This window comes from Kryptolebias marmoratus, linkage group LG8, assembly GCF_001649575.2.
Source record: "Kryptolebias marmoratus isolate JLee-2015 linkage group LG8, ASM164957v2, whole genome shotgun sequence".
Classification (NCBI taxonomy): Eukaryota; Metazoa; Chordata; class Actinopteri; order Cyprinodontiformes; family Rivulidae; genus Kryptolebias; species Kryptolebias marmoratus.
The window spans coordinates 26465311-26479966 of NC_051437.1; the positions used below are offsets into that span (position 1 = coordinate 26465311).

General features: G+C 38.5%; 1 protein-coding gene across 3 annotated transcripts in view; it reads right to left on the minus strand.

The window, feature by feature from the left end:
* LOC108233134 (plexin-B1) overlaps window positions 1-13446 on the minus strand; it is a 55675-nt gene extending 42229 nt beyond the window's left edge. Inside the window, exon 1 of one of the 3 annotated variants that reach the window (XM_017411382.3) lies at window positions 13194-13446. The gene's annotated coding sequence lies outside the window, so the exon portion shown is untranslated. Of the gene's footprint in view, window positions 1-8351; window positions 8533-13193 lie in introns of those variants that run through there. The other 2 variants (XM_025004888.2, XM_017411383.2) reach the window with 2 other exon arrangements.
* Window positions 13447-14656: the final 1210 nt, after the last annotated feature.

The window sequence follows — 14656 nt, forward strand, 5'->3', positions numbered from 1 at the left end:
TCTCACACCTCTGACAGAACAACAGCTGCACCGTGATGTTGATAATCATCTTGATCACACAGAAAACAGCTAGTACAACCTAAAACTCTTCTCTCACTGGGCTTTGCGGAACTGAAGCTGGCTAATAAAAACCAGAAACACATTACCATATGCTGAAGTTCTGTTTATTCAAAAGGTGTTTTAAATGATTAGTAAAAATGTGTCAAAAACAGGCTGGAACAAAGGCAGTCCAAGTCCCCACTGTATACCTTCACTACAACAAAATCAAATCAACTGCAATTTTTTGTGTGTGCTTTTTCACATTCCATTTACATCTTAAAAGTTGAGAATAACAAAAAATAAACAATAATACCAATAAAAATGCATACCACTTTTCATTCAAAAACAACTAAATAAAATCAGACTGAAGAGCCAAATAAAAATGCAAACCATCTGCTGGTTATCTTCAGTTTTAATACTGCTTTACATTCTCTTGATGTAAAACAATGGCAGCATTTTTAAGATTGCTTTTTGTTTTGTGTGTTTTACTGCTAATGTGATATGATTATTTGACAAGAAGTAAACAAATAATTCAAAAACATTAATTTTTTCCTCCATGATTTACATTTTCATGTTCTTGTATAGTTCACAACAATGAAAACAGTTAGTTGAGTAATTACTGTGTTTTAATCCTCACTGGAGAATAGCGCTTAACAAATTTTCAATGCACAACTACAACACACTAAATTATCCCTGGATATTAATAATGATACAAGAAAATATTTTGAGAGAGTTTAAATGTTTTTTGGGAGACAGATTTCAAAAATGCAAAACAATGTCAGGTTGCTTGTATTATTTGAATAATGACACCTATTCTGCAGTCATCTGTCTGTGATTTAAAGCTTACATGATCCGGGTTCCATTTTTCTCGCTCATGTTGCGATAACAAAGGCTCGAACAAAAGCTGATGACAGGCCGATCACCGTCCGAATGTGGCACATCCTCCATCCTTCTCATTCATCATCCCAGCACACACAAAAGAACGCAAAAATGTTCATTCTCGCTCACCACGAGCTGTTGATAGTTTCAATTAGCAGAGTCAACATCTGACATTGGGGCACAGGAGTCTCTATTGATTGGCTGAAGCTATAGAAATGCATGTTTCAAGGGCAACTGGGGTCAAACTGTGGAGTCCAGAATAAGAAAAGGTGCAAAGAATGACAGGAGGGAGGGACGGAGGGAGGGGACAGAGGCAGGCAAACAAGGCCCATTTAGACATAGCTCTGTAAGAAAAATGGAGAGAGGAAGATCTATTTAGATGGGGAACAAAGACAGAAGGGCATGGTGTGTGGAAGTGTGTGTGAGTGTGAGGATAATCTGCTGCAGAGAAGAATAGCCATTTCAAATATAAACATTCTGTAAAGTTTTTCTAAATTCTAAAAAAAAGTGATTAAGCTTGTAATGGGTTAAAGCCTTTTTACTTCAGAGAATGACAGTAGCCAGAGCCGAAGTGTGATCGAGAGCCTGGCGGGGGGGTGCAAGTCAGCAGCTGGACAAACAGACTTCATCCAACTACTGTTCAGCTAATGGACACAACTGCCGACTCACAACACACACACACACACACACACACACAATAACAACTTCTGGTCTGTTTCTCATATTGCCAGCACTCACTTTCATGTGGAAGGACAATCTTTCTACAATAATAAGCATGTGGGCTGAGCCTGGTGGGAGGTTTCACCAGAACAACAAAGAGGGATGGACCCCACCTGGAGACAGAGGCCGAGTAACCAGCTACCATCTGTCTTCAACCAAGGGCATCATGTAGCCAGGTTCAGTAAATTAAATGGTCTCTATGGTAATGAACTTGAGAAAAACAGTCGACCTGACTGTGTCCAAAGTAAAACGAATCCCCAGTCAGAATGTTTCCTTACATGTAAGAGAACATGAAATACTGCCTTTTCTTTGTAGTTATATGTTCCGTGGTCAGTCACTATTTGATCGACTTGTGAAAACTAGTTCTGTAAAAATATCTTCTAAAACTATGGAGTGCTTCATTTTTGCAAAATATTTTTACCATCTAACCTCACAAAAAACAGTAATTGTTATATTTGTTAGCTGATTTCTGATGTTAGGCTCATCCATATCAGGTGGATTGCTCTTTTCCAGTCAGAATCATTTTAGACCCTTTAATAAATATAACATCACCAACTTTAGCCTTAATTATTTGCAAACTATAAAGGTAAAAAAAGCAACACAGCTTGTTTTATTTTGATCATCTTTGCAGGTAAAATAAATGGACAAACATCTTCATGGTCATTTCTGACAGGAACTTCTTTCCATTTGTTTGAGATTATTGACAAAACAAAATTACAACAAAATTCTTACAAACTTGGACCTAATAAAATGCACTTCCTGCCACTTTCAAAAGCGAACAAATCTGAGTTGCATGTGTTCATAGCAACAGATGAGCATGCGTATTAGTGGTAGGTCCAAAAAAGGTTAAAAACAAAAAACAACTGGACTTCAGTTCTGTAGCTGAAGATGTATTGAATGGAAGTCCAGTTGTTTTTTTATTTTTGTTTTTGGATTTACCATGTCCTGGATGACTGAGACTCTACATCAGCATTGCTGGTAGGTAAAATTGGAACACGCTCTGAGTTTCATTGGTATCCTACAGGGTGCTAACCTGACACACCAGATGGTGTGTTACACAAAACAGTCTGGGAAGTACCCTGCAGACACCATTTGGAGGAGGGCAACACCTTAAAAACACTTAGAAGGTGATGAGATTGAATGTGATGCTCCAAGCAGATCCACTCGGTGACTGCTGCAACACCTAAAAGCCACCCACAGCTGTCATTATAGGACAATGACGGATCTTTTTGTTTTTGTTAAGTTTTGAGCCATAATAAAATGAAAACTAGACATTACAGTGTCATGATTTTAACTATGAATTAATTAAGCCTTTTTCAACAAGTTTTGAGTATGATGAATGAAAAAATAAATAAGTCTTGAATGTAATTTGGGTGTGAAACAGTCACAGTCTCATATCTCTGGGTAAAATATACGAAGAATGGACATGACAGAGCCCACATTGGAGGCAGGAAAACCAGGTGAAGAGAAAGTTACTTGTTCCTGTCAATGCAATGAAAGCTTTGCAACTATAAAATCCAAAAAGAATCATGAAACCCTCTCTTTTTGATTTTTTTCCCCCTACGCTTTTATGTCAGTATGTCAGATTTCAAGAAAACTAGCTGCCATTGGACTTTGATGGTAATCGTTCCATCACTTGATTTATTGTCTCTCAAACAACAAATATTACACAACCATCTCTATCATTGTCATAAGAATATCTTATTGGACCCTAGAGGAAGATAATCTCCTGTAAAAATGACCAATGCCTGACAGATTGCAGTTGCTTTAATAGATTGACGAACACTGTTACACATTTTATGTCTGAAAGGCTTATGAGATCCATTTAGTCAGAGCTTAATCAGTCTAGGACTTCACAAGACATAAACATGGAACTGGCTACTGAAAGCATATAAATATATATTAATATATATCAAAGAAACTCTTCAGTTTTTTAAGATGGGTTGTATTCAGGACTTTTGAATAGTTGGTGTCCTACAAACAGTAGAAAGCAGTCAGTGCAGTCTTAGTTTGGAGAATCATGGAGAAGACCTCATGGAGGAGTCAAACTAACTGCTACTCATAACAGGGCCTATTTAAGAGCATATTCCCACCATCTAAAACAAGTTCAAAACAAAATCAAATAAAATCAGTTTCACGCTCTTTCTACAAATAACTATTTACCTTTTCTAAGATGAAACTATTAATCATAAAATAGCAGCATCTACTGAATGAAGCCAGCTTTACTCTTCCCAGTGGAATGCTTATAGTTTATTGGATGATGCCACTATTTTTAACCCCAATGCAGGTGAGCACATCAGGTTGTCACACACATTTAAGTGTCTTACAGACAAGTTAACCAAATTTGGGTCAGTTCCTCCTGCTCACTGTGTGAACAGTTGTACTGTAACCGCTGTGAAAACTTATATCACCCAGACACACTCTGCCTCTTCTGTTGGACCACCCCTGTTGTTGCATCAGAACAAAGCCTGCAGGATTTATTTCTCAAGTCTGATTTAAGCAGGAAATTAGATTTCTGTTAGGTCGTTGGTTAAAAGAAAAAAAACATGCATATTTCAACAGTGTGTGAGGAAGTTGCTGTTAATCAGAGGCAAGTAATTCACTAACACTCAACCTCCTGCTGTGTTTGAAGGCTTTCAAATGAGATTATTAATTCCAATCTTTAGCTCACTGATTCTGCTTAAAAAACAGACCGAACTACAGTACACAACATAATATCTGCTGCTCAGAGAGTAAATGCTAATGATCATGTGATTGCCCATGTCTGTATGTGCATTCATTTCTTTGTCTGTCTGTAAGCAAAATAACTTTTAGTCAACCAAAATTAAGATGGCCGCTATAGCTAATTGACCATACCCGTGTACCAATGTGGTTTTGAGATAAAATCTAGATGCAATCAGTTTATGAAGACTTACTGATAAAATACAATTCATTTAACAATTAAAAATCAAGAAGCAGGTTTGTTTCTACACAAACAAAGGATGCTTGATACCTCACGATCTCAAATCTAGACACTGAGAAAAAAAAGGACAGACACCATGTCCACTGAGGTACGAGGGTTTCTTCTGTCAACAATCTCTGCCAACTCTCACACAAATGAAGCAGACATTTGTGCTGCCATGGTCGAACCAGTTAAACAAATAATCTAAATGATTTCCGTCTCTTTTTCCTGCAGCTGCTGCATTTGGAGCAAACACACCCAAAAATCACTGTCCTCCCAGTGATAGTCTATAAAGAGGCCAAGGTCTTCTACCAAATTATACCATTCTGCAGCTCTGCTCATCTAATAAAACAATGAGTGAGTAGCCACTCAAAGGCATGGAGCAGTTTAGCAAAAGGGCGTTTGTCAGATCATGTGAGCCAGAGAAGAGGCCATTTTTCAGGTTCAATACCAACCATCAGTGTGAATCTCACACAAAACAAGATCAGCATTTCCTGCTGAGCCACCATTTAGGTCTGATAGGTGCCAGCATTGATAGAACATCCATTCATTTTAGGTCTTTACCCACTTTTAAGTGCAGGGTTGCAGGAAGCCGGTCTCCAGCGATCATTGGGAGAGTTCGAAGTCCATCACAGGGCCAATTTATACACCAATTCAATAAAATGAAATTTAAGATTATGGATTATCAAACAGTTGTCTCTTTTCATCCACTAAACAGACACTTTAACAAACCCTTGAGAACTAAAGAAAGAAGAAAATTAAAGAGCAGGAAAGCCATGTTTTTGTATAAATACTGAAAAACAAGCCAAAAACTTTTGTGTTTTAGAATCAAACAGAATCAGTATCTCTTCTATTAAACACACACAGACCTTTTGAGGGGTAGTTATTGATTCTGTGATTCTGTAGCTCTCTAAAGTCAACATTATTACTGCTTACAAAACTTGGTAACTAGAATGAAATGCCAATTACATTCATGTGAGATACATATTCAATTCAATTCAAATTCAATTCAAAAATACTTTATTAATCCCAAAGGGAAATTAAATTGTAAATTCAATTGTATGTAGAAACTGGTGTTTATTTAAAAAAAAACAAAAGTACGGGCAGCTATTTAGAAACACTAAAAGATATCAGACACTTTCTGTGGGGCATTGTTTGTGTAGCCGTAGGATTACTGTTACTGTTCTTGTTATTGCATGTTTCTGCACTAATGAATAATCTAAAAGGTCACTTCTGCCTAAAGACATTTGTGGTTTATATATTGGTTCCTGCTTTCAAGAGTTTGCAAATTGTTTTTTTTCTATAAGATGCATTTACAAAAGAAAACCTGTTTCTGAGTAACCCAGCAGCCAGCTGCTCTGTGAACAGACAGTGAGCTTCATGCCAGGATGGCTTTATGGTTTAAACTTCAACCTTATTACTTTCCTTCAGCTTTTTTCATTAATCAGCAGGACACTTAAGAGGATTGTACATTACTGAAAACATCCTGACATGGCAATCTAAAGCACTAAGTAAGCTGATTTTATAAGGTTACAAATATCTGCTTTAAGGGACTTCAAATCCACGTTAGACTTTTAGCTAACTTGGGCATTTCATTTTTTTTTCTGTGACTGGGATTTTATTAGCACTGAAGCAGAAAATATTCATCAAGTACATGTAGCATTCAAACAAGCTATTTTGGAAACAATTACAAATTTATTAAACTTCATACATGGACTTAACCTCAAGATCTAAAAAAATGACGCCAACACAATTTGATAAAAGATTACATTTTCTCTAATGACCAGCAGGGAGTGAAACCTGTGGCTGCAAACAACAGGTGGACAGGAAAAGCAAAAAATGGTTGATTTGCAGTCTTTTACCTCACTTGAGGTGTTTCTTTTTATTATCTTTTGTGAGACAGAATTTTGAGGCACATTAGGGAAGATGGAAATTCATAATTCAAATTAATATTGACACATTAAGGATTAAACATGATCACTTGGGAGAACATAGCTAAAACCTGGAGGGGAGAAAATGTAAATAAAACAGTTGAAACTAACTTCTTTTGGTCTCAGTTTAATTCACATGTATGATCAAAGCAGCTGGTTTTACTTATCTTATTCCCTTAGATTTTGTTTTTGTTATTATTAATTAATATACTGTTTGTTACCATTAATAGCAAAGTAGTAAAGCTGACCATCATTTCAACTTTATAATTTTTCAAACTAAACTATGACGGAAAAAAGCTGGAACGCTCTGAGTTGTTTTTCTTTTATTTACGTTCTTTCTTACAGGAGGGGGAAAGCGGTAGGTGTTGTACCAGAAAACTGCACCTCGACTGGAAAAGCACTGTTAGGAAATAACCAATGGACAGACAGTCATGATGGTTGCAATATTTTTTTCAAATTCACTGAATTTAACTGGACTTTAAATACTGAAAAATCACTGCAATCCACATAAGTTTATGCTCTCAGCCTCTACATTCAAGTTTTTTTTATTATTTAATTTTCCCAGGAAGTAAAAAGCAGAATAAATTTCTCATTAAGGTGTTTTTGTGTGTGGCTCATAATGTTCAATTACAGAAACACTAAAACACAAAACAAAGCTTTAAGCAGGTTTGTGGATAATCAACACACTAATAAAGAATCCTACACAGATGTGGCCATGCAGGCAAAAATTCTTTTCATTTCATCTCCTTTTCTTGGGTAAACTCGAGGGATTTAACTGATCCAGTATCTGCCAGGATCTAGACCGACACTGTGGAAATCCCACTCACTGCTGATAAATCTGTGGATCAAATAAACATCCGTACAACAGAGAGCCCCTGCAGACAATGAGGAAGGCAATGAGGAAGCTGACTTAGCAGTAGCATTTCAATCTTACTTTCTGTTCGTATACACAACTAATCCCAAATCCATTAGCTCAGTGGACAGCAGAGTGAAGCAGCTGAGTTAGGTTTGTTTGATCAATGAATTCCCAGAATGTTATCTTGACTACTGTGCAAATGATATTGATCATCTACTGACCTCTGGTCATTTTGGTCCTTGTTAGCACAAGTAATTAACTGAACTAATTTTCAGAACAAATGAAGGAACAAATCAAATATTTGGTGTTACTCTCAGGTTGGGCAGTTTTTATATTTCAAGGTTTTAAAACCAGCTGCTCATGAGACCAAAACCACACCTCTTGTCAGAAACTACATAAGTAAATGCACAGGCATTTCTTTAGGAAAGGGAATGCTCCAGCTGTGAGTTGGTCAGATTGCTAGCATAGCTCTACTGGATCCAAAAGGCAACTGTCCAGGGGCCTGGAGCTTGGTGTCAGGGACAACAGATAAGGGGGGGGTTCTGGTTCACCAGCAAATGGCATCACATATGGAACTATTCAGCAGACTATGCAGTGGGAAGCTCAATAGCCATAAGGCAATCAGACAGAAAGGAAACTCCCTTTTCAGAATTACAAAGCTGGTGTTGATTAGTAATACAGTGTTAGCATTCAGACTCCTGATTAGCTTCATTAGTGAAGTGTCTGATAAATTGTTAGGGTGAAAAACAGTGAGTAAATTTGAAAATAAGATGAAGCCAAAGTGAGGACCTTCACAAATGTGATCAGACTACTAACAAAACCCAGCTTTTTGATTCAGGCCAATGGTACACAAGGTTGTAATGGTGTGAGTCGCATCATTTCACTGAGCTCTCAAAACGGGATCTGCATGAAGCTTTAATCCATCTGCCACTATGGAACACTGATCCATTTAACATGTAAAATATCAAAATTATAATCCACTTACTTTAGTTGTTGCAATGAAATTACACAAAAGGAATATCTGTCTGTCCTGAATCTACAGTGAAGGAAGAGGGCTGGAAGCCTGAGGCAATATAGGAAAGGGCAGCTGGGGCTTTAAGGTTTTGAGGAGAGGGTTGAACTCAGCCTCTCAGGGGAGTTGGGTACGAGGACAAGGGTTGTGGCTGAAGCCAAGAGCTGATGGCATGGCACATACACAACTGTTCCAAGGATGAGGGCTGCCTCAGAACAATAAAAACCACACCCTCTGGGTCTAAAAAAGGCATGCCTTCTTCTGACTTTGTGTAAGAAGATTACATTCTACAAAGGGATTACATCAGTGAGGATTAGGGTTGACCATATTGTTTTATTAGCAGCTAACTTTCAGCATCCAAGCAGCTACAAAATTTTAGGCATAATGAAAGAAATTTCATTCAATTCTTGGTCTGTTTTTTTATTCAAATTGGAGTCGTTGAATTTTAAAACGAACCTTTCATCAACAGAACGAGGCTGTGAGAACACTGTAATAATACTGCCCCCCCCCCCCCCCACACACACACACACACACACACACAGACACACGAACATACACAAAAAGTATTGAACAAGTTAACTCTTCACTGGAACTAGCTCTAAGTTTAGTTTAAACAGGTGAAGACTGAATTAATCATGTTCATATTTCACTGCTTTTCTGAACTAAAATGAACAGGCATACATATAAAGTTAGTTGTTTCTGCCACAGAGTGTTATAGATATCATGCATATTTTTTTGTTTGTTTGGTTGGTTTTGTTTCTAAGCTACACATGTGCAGGTGAGGCTGCAGAAGTTGGAGACGTTGTCTCCTTGTCCGACAACAGCAGAGATGTACGTTCCAGAAAGAAAACCCCCATCAACAGCTTCAACAGTGACAGGCCATAAAGATGCATATTTCAAAGACATTCACCATTTTTTATTTGCTATAAAATATTTGGAAATCTAACCATTTGTGTGAAATAATTATCATAATATCATTTTTGTTGATTCCACAACAATTCTTTGTTTCTCTATGTTTGCTGTGCTTTCTAGAGCTAATCAACTTTCACATCTTTGTTCAAGCACTTATGATAGCAATATTATTATTTATCATTTTGCATAGTCATTAACTATTACCTATTCTTGCCTAATGTTTTCAGCACTGATATTGGAATCATGTGAACAACTACGCTAGGAATATGTTGAAAGTCATGCATCTAAATAAAGTTTATGGCTTTATTTAGTAGCCGTGTAAAAACAACCTCATAAGGCAGAGAGCCAGATATCACCAAATTGAGTTTCAAGTTACTGGGCGGCTGTAAATAATGGCTTAACCAGTTTACAACGTCAACCTGTAAGCTGATAGAATGTAAAGTTGTTTTCCCAACTCAATACCAGCCTGGCAGGAAGCCATCACTAATAAATCCTGATCTGCACAGTGGTAGTTAACTGGGTGCTACTATCTACAGTGTCTGACAAGTTAAATTAGTTACACTGAAGAACCTCGTTCTATCAATTCTGATGGAAACAAAGAAAAGCATCACAATCTGTCATGTGACCATCTGACACAAGAGTGCGTTCTTTTCTTGAGAAACGTTCTACACCTCTATTGTAAAGTCTGTATGGTAAATGGGATGAGAGGATGGAGGGGGATTTCCATTTAAGTATTGCGAATAGAGGCTTGCTACTAATGAAAAGGCGTATTTATTAGGCTGCCAATCTGACTGTCCGCCAACTCCCTCTGGGGCTTACTGAGGCCAGGGGAATTGAATCTACTCTGCAGAATATCTAAAGCAGGGTTCACCAAATCTGAGGTGTTTTAATGATGCTTCTACAACTGATAAAAAAAGAAGATGCTTGGAGCTGAAAAGGAGTTCAGAGTTTGCACAATGCCTCTCAGTTTTCCTTTATCTTCCCAGGGATGCCTGTGGCCACATCGATGCCCGAGCAAGTGTTCTCCAGAAAATATGTCTTGTCCCACACCCCATTACAGCACACACACATGCATGCAGAGAAGAATGCACCACGAGGCACCACCAGCTGTTGCAGCGACCGATATGGGGAACGCCCAAAATACTTTTATCATCAAATTCTGGGGAGCACATTTCTCTTCCTCTCCTGCAAAAATACACTTACATGGTCAGGCTCCTTACACACTCTGTTTTTAAATTAATTCTCCCTCTGGTTTTAAGTCACTTACTAACAAGACGCAATCCAGACACTCATTCCTTTCCCGTTTTCATGATTACATACCACACAGCTGATGCCTGAAGTGCTAAAAAAGCTGCTAAAAATACATCTCACATCCTACTACAGTATGTGACACCTGACAGACAAATAGGAAGGGCCCCTGAATTCTGCAAACATTAAACCTCCATCTCCTTTTATTGCTCCCACTCATTTCCAGTTCTCACGCTGATAAACAACCTCACTTTCAATGCGGCCGACACTTGACATGTATAAATCACAAAGGCCCCGCCATGCTGCAAACATGCCCAGCAGTGACAGATCTATGATTTATGGAAAGCACTGGAAAGTGTTTGTTTCAGCCGCGCAGCGTTGCCTTTCAGTGACCAGCTGCATCTGAAGTGGCCTTCGACCCATTCCTCTTCATGTGTTTGAAAGGTCTGAGAATAATGATCCTAAGTAACCTAATGGCTTCCTGTATGAAAAATACTGCAGAATGAGAATAATCAAACCACAGCTTGACTCATAAGGCAGGTACTAATGGTAGCAATCCTGCAATACTGGCACAGATTGTAAAGTGTTCTTGACTGAGGCTTTAAAGATTCCTAATCAGTACAAAAGTAAAATACTTTCTTCTTTTTTCACTAATAGGGATATAAAAAACTGCAATATTAACTAGATACAATGGAAACAAAATGGACCACTTCTCTGTTTCAGTCTCACTGAGTCTGAATATTTGGGACCAAGTGACCAGTAAGACGTGCGGCTGCGTTTTGAGACGCCAGTTTTGTAAAAATCAAGGCTTATTTTAATGTGCACAGCTTGTAAAATTGTATTCTTGGCCATGTACAGTATTTCGTTGGCCACACCATACCCATCTTGGCAGCAGCCATCACATTTTGATTTAATCTGCTAGAGAATATTTTTGAAATTAAGATAGGCAGATTTGAAAATATAATTATTGATCATGGATGGGGTTTGTAGACCTGGACATTAGCCTCGGATGTTTTCTATCAAAGGAGACCTCCCATGCAGGGGTCAAAATACAGATGTAGCGTTCTTGAGACGGCTTGGAAACACCTGCAACAAAACTTTGATGGGTTTAAAACGAGTTGGAGATGGCCACAGCGACTCTATGACCATTTTCAGAGATGATTTGTCACACCGATTTTTACAACATGTTCAAAACTCAAGCAACAGGGCTGCTGCACACCTCTGCGACTAACACAAGGAAACTGGGAACCGCCTCAAACGACTGGAGCCTCCATCATGAATGCTGTTTGCCAGCTAGTCTGAGCCCAGTGAGATATTGCCTTAAAAGAGTTAACTTTGTTGAGCAAGCCTAGTAAAATGTGCCGTTATGTGAGTTTATCTGACAACAAATAGAAGACCCATTATTTATGTGATGACATGACGGGACTGATCAATGATGACACCATGACATCATCATGTGATGTCATCACTGTATGTTGAGGAACTCAGAGTGCAAACCTCCACCTAGGCCATAAGGTCATTAAAAAATTATTAGTATAAATTAGCATTAATTGCTAACACTATGAATTGACAGGTGCATAAAATGTTTTGCTGACTGTACAAAAGAACTGAGATATAAAAATGTGTTTATATATTTTTTTTTTAATTCCATTAAGTGGTTTCAGACTGTTTGCTCTAAAAATCAAAGATTACCAATTAGACTGAAGTCTGGGAACAATCTTCCTTCTGCAGAGATAATGCCATAAGAGGAAACCTCCACTCATCCCCCACAATTCAGAGGAGGTAATGTGATATCATTCTTTGGAGCAGACCCTCAGTAAGCAGATGGTCAGCTATTCAAACATGTCTGATGCTAAGACCTACATGACTGGGGTTCAAGGCTGGGTTATTCAGCCACAAGAATCTTTACAATAACAGTGCATTATATGAGGTGGTCTGTCTCTTAGAACATGTTTTAGAAGAAACACCTGTAGTCCAGCACACTAACTATCTGCCTCTTGGCAAATCCTGGACTTTGTGCTGGGATTTGGACCGGTTTGTGCGCCGTTTCTCAATTTGCCAGATTAAATCTGACAGCCGGGACTAAACACTGGACTCCATCTTCCTTTTTTAGGCACTCTCAACAGCTCCATGAGCACAATGAGGAGCATTCCTGCATGACGGACAGCACTTCACCTCCGTCCTCTGGGGAGAGGTTTTATATGATCAAAAGAGAGCTTTTTCACTTCTCCTGTCTTATTGATAAACCAGCAGACATCACTCCGAGATTCCAGAATTCCTGTCAAGTTCAGACAAGGTTGATAGAATCGGTTTTCTGGATGAGAAGATGAGCAGGCAGCTGCAGAACACTAGCAGGTGAAAGAGGCATTTGACATTTGGCTCCCACAGCTCTCACACATTCCTGCATCAGCTGACAAAGGAGTGGGAGCACAGGGGGTCCCAGCGTGGAACCGAGTCTGGTCTCAGAGCCATGTGGGCTGCTGGTCATTTCTGCGCATTCTATGGGGGCGTGATGCTGTCTCTTACTAATACACCTGTATACAAAGACCCGAAGTATGAACTGTCCGTTTGAAAGTTATCTTAAAAACATAAATTGTGACTCAGTATCATTCTCTCTCGGGGTAAACTGGTGTAAAAAGGCATAAATGAACTTACCTGTTTAGGCATAGAGCGGGTGAGTCAAGCCGTGCATGATTTGAGTGAAACGGGGAAAAGGCGCATCCACGCTTCTCCGAGTCTGCTTCAAAACACCGAGGAAACCGGCGCCGTTTTACGACAAAACAACTACAATTTAAAAAATAAAACTCCTCCCCCCAAAAAAAACTTTTAAAACTACGAGTCCGGAGTGTGTGTCTGCAGGGGAGTGTGTTCTGTCTTCGGTGCTGTCGCTGGAGACAGGCGGCTCTCCACATCTGAGAGCTTTCATCAACAGCTAGCGCAGCGGAGGCAAGCTAAGCTAGCACCGGCAGGCGCGAGGAGACAGGAAGTGGCTTGCTGTCGCTTTCACAATAAAAGCCCCATATTACTCCGGACCTTCGCCAAGTCGGTAGCGTTTGTTTGTTTCTTTGTCTGTGCACAAGAAGAAGCGAACGGATTTTGATAGAATTTTCAAGAAATGTTGAGGTTGTCACAGAGAACGGATTATTAAAATTTGGTGGTGATCGGAATCACGATCCGGCTCCTACAATTTTTTTATGACCATTATATCTCATGGGTCTTGGCGGTTTTTTACTCTCTGAGTTCTTGTAGTTGTTATTGTTACTACTACTACTACTACTATTACTATTGTTATTGTTAGTTAAAGTAGTAGTAGTAGTAGTAGTAGTAGTAGTAGTAGTAGTAGTAGTAGTAGTAGCATTTGTGACAGCTGGACCTCAAAATGCAATTCAAGATTCAAGTTTTAATATCATGTACACAACAAAAAAAAACATCATAGCTGCAGTAAGATTTCTTGAATTCAAAAGCACGGCACACTAAGTCAAGCTATAAATATTTTAACATACATAGATTATTTTGTAAAAGTGTGAACAAAATAATGAAATAAATAAATATTTTGACTGATTAAAAGCCTAGAAAACAAAGAAGCAAACCTCTAAAGATTCATGTTTATACTTTATATTTAATTTATTTTTATAGAAAATTGACAATTAGGTTGAATTTGTTTTTTTTTAAACTGTTTTCACATGGATAAGATTAGAGTGTTACATGCAATGACTTATATGGATAGACATGACATCACGTGACTTTGGATGAGCTAAAAACGTCGCCATCTTACGATAGTAATACAGCTCCGCTTTTGCGCTTATCTATACAGGAATGCCTTCTTCTTATGCTGCATTTTTCTGCACATATCTTCACGGAAAATGTCCGGACGGCGTTACATTTAATCGGTAAGTGTTTTTCTTTTAATAACAAGGCTGTTTAACAAGGAGATCAGTGCCTGAGTCTAACTTTACTGCAGAAGACGAGCATCAATACTGGACGTTATTAGCGCTAGTTTTAACATAAAACTTTCTGTGTTATGCTTCTGTGAAGTCAAAGTCTTGCGTTTAAACATAAACATGTGTGGTATTAACTGAAAAGTTAGAATCAGGGAAGTGACTGCCTTGCTACTGCAA